Source organism: Dipodomys spectabilis, unplaced genomic scaffold (genome assembly GCF_019054845.1).
Source record: "Dipodomys spectabilis isolate Male_0828 unplaced genomic scaffold, ASM1905484v1 ptg000242l, whole genome shotgun sequence".
NCBI classification, from domain to species: domain Eukaryota; kingdom Metazoa; phylum Chordata; class Mammalia; order Rodentia; family Heteromyidae; genus Dipodomys; species Dipodomys spectabilis.
In genome coordinates, this window is record NW_024870919.1 from 6,044,918 (window position 1) to 6,047,940 (window position 3,023).

A 3,023-nucleotide genomic window follows, 5' to 3' on the forward strand; every position below is an offset into this window, starting at 1 on the left:
ACTTTCTATGGGATAATATTTTCTACTACCTATAAGTTTTGGAAAAAGAAGAAAATTAAAATTTACTACTATAGAGGAATGTGATAGAAATAGAAGACAGATTTTATGTTTGTCACATCTCTGATGAGTATCTATATTCAAGACTTACTATGTTAGACTTATAGGGAAAACATAAAACAACGTATGATAAGGCAACTCTTTGTGGCTTTTTAAAATGTACCTTATTAAGTGATGAAACTTACTTTATTAGTTTATGTTTGCGTTTGAAATTTGGGAGGTTGATCTATTTAACATATTTCGGGAAGGCACCTACTGAACAACACAAATGGTGGGTGGTATTATTTCTACACTTTAATGAGTGGTTGAAACAATGGCATTAGTGTTGGGTAAATAAATCAACTCTATTGTAACTTGCTCCCTACACTTGAAAAGCTTATAATGTCACTGAGTATCATCTATTTGTCAAATGTTATTTTGGCGATTGTGATATTTAAAAGTTTATTTGAAAAAAAATACACTTTTAGGAGATTAAATGTTTTGAGAATGACAACATTTTATACCACAGAACCAAGTTTTACTGGAGTACCAAAGTTTTGAAGCACTAAGGATCTTCACAATTAATGTTTTTCTGGATTACATTTGACCTCTAAGTCAAGTTTTCCGGGCCTATTTAGACCAATTACAGATCTATTTTTCCAGGTAATATTTTCTGGGCCCACTAATGCTGGACTGAAATCTTTCATTAATCATTAGGAGAGGGGTATTAAAAATAATTTTGCGACACTTTGTGATGTTGTTCTCTGATATGGTCTGGTCATCTGTAAATTGAAAATTTGAATTACAGTACTTTCTCTCAGATTTTATGATCTCATCCTTCATTTTAAGTTCCCTTGCATTTCACAATTGCTTACTGCTAATTCCTTCTTCTCAAAGAATTGAGGCCCTAAAATATTATAGGAAATGAGAAATTAAGATGGGTCTTCAATTACATTCTGTTGGCATGTTGTATGGGCCTAGGTGAGAAGTCTTGCACCTGTTATCTGATGATGCAGGTAACTGGGACCTGGGATCCTAGGACCCATGGGTCCTGCAGAAGAATAATATCTTTTAGAGATCATATCAGCAAAATTTGGGTATAATCAGTAGGAATGCTTCAGAAATATGGAGAAAAACATTTTGGGACCAGCGAGTTAAAACCATGAACAGGGCAGCAGACTAAAATCCCTTATAGATTAGAGGAAAACAACATTTTTTTACCATGTGAATTCAGAAGACCAAGAACACTTAGAAGATTATACTCAAGATTATACTCAAGACATTACATCAATACTTTTTATATTCCGATATATATTCTAAACCTAATTATTTTTTTTTATTTTATTTATTTTTTTGGGGGGGTGTTCCGGTCGTGGGGCCTGAACTCTGGGCCTGGGTGCTGTCCCTCAGCTCTTCAGCTCAAGGCTAGCGGTCAAACCACTTGAGCCACAGCGCCACTTCTGGCTTTTTTCTTTTTGCTTATGTGGTGATGAGGAATCGAATCCAGGGCCTCAGTTATGCAAGGCAAGCGCTCTACCACTGAGCCACCTTCCCAGCCCTAAACCTAATTATTTATATTCCAATTCTATTCATTGGAATAAATAATTATCAATTTATTTATCAAATTATCAATTAATTCTAGTAAGTTTCACTGTGTGAAATATAAAATCAGCAAATATAAAATAAAATATATATCTATGTATAATATAATAAAAAAACAGCACATGTTTTACATTGTTCTGTGGTGGTTATGGTATTAAAGACAACTTTGTTTTAAAGTAATATTGCATTATCTCTACCACAGTATTTCGTAGAGCTAGACCTAAAGTTTTACCATTTGTGGATTTACAGTCTGGAGACAAGAGGAAACACTGTGATTAAAGCATTACTAATTTAAGGCCTAATATCGAGGAGAAACACATGGACTTCTCCTGGAGCTATGGAAATATTTGTTGATAGAAAGACAGTAGTGTAAGTTCCTTCCTGGTTGGAAGGTAGACAGACCATGACATTAGGTAATCATGCATGTGAACAATTTTTCACCTTCTTGGCTTTAGCTACTTTTGAAATGGTAGGTATCATAAACAATTATATTTTGATAAAATACCTTCTGGTCTGAACAGTTCTGTCTGAACTGTTCATCTCTCTATGATCCCTTGTAACTAAGATTAGTTTTCTTCCAGTAAGACAAAGTATGATTTCAGGGTAAGATATTCTGCTTGGTCTGTTCCTACATGGAAGAAGGTTAAAGGGTCAGGTAGACATTTGTGCCAGTAAGACCTCATTTGAGAAATTTTAAGCTGGAGAAGTTTAGAAGTAGCTCTTAAGCAAGGTTTACTTTGGATCCATTAGCACAACAAAGCTAACTCAGCTGGACAAATAAGTACTTGAAAAAGCCATCACTTTTGGACCTAGCTATAAATGCTTCAAAGTATGATCAAATCTAAAATGAAAAAGACTTAAAATAGTCAGTGACAAAAAAATTGCAAATGTGAGCAAACGACGAAACAATATAATTTTTCCACTATATACACAATTTTAGGAAAAAACGATCAATAGTATTGTTAGGAACAATAAGGTTTCCTTGTTACAAATAGGCACGCAAAGATATAAGCCTATATGAAGATTGCATCATTAACTACTTAAATTTAGAGGATACTACATGCTTCAGCAGCACGTCTACACAAATTAAAACAATACAGAGATTAACATGGCACTTGCACAAGGATGAAATGAAAATTTGTATAGTATTCCATATTTTTCATTCTTCAGATGCAAGAAATGAAAAGCAGTTGTTAAAAAGTTGATTACATAATTACAAGAGTAACAATACATGTAAGTCCTAGAATTAAAGGTTAGTTTCATATCAGTGTATTAAATCTTCACCTCAGAAATGCCTTTACATAGCATAACCTTTACAAAACTTTTGAAATTAATTAAATTCTCATTTTATCCCAAAGAAATATACTAGTATAAGGACGTAGAAA

General features: G+C 33.3%; 1 pseudogene; it reads left to right on the forward strand.

The window, feature by feature from the left end:
• The first annotated feature begins 2,698 nt into the window (after positions 1-2,698).
• LOC122124736 lies at positions 2,699-2,798 on the forward strand (annotated as a pseudogene).
• Positions 2,799-3,023: the final 225 nt, after the last annotated feature.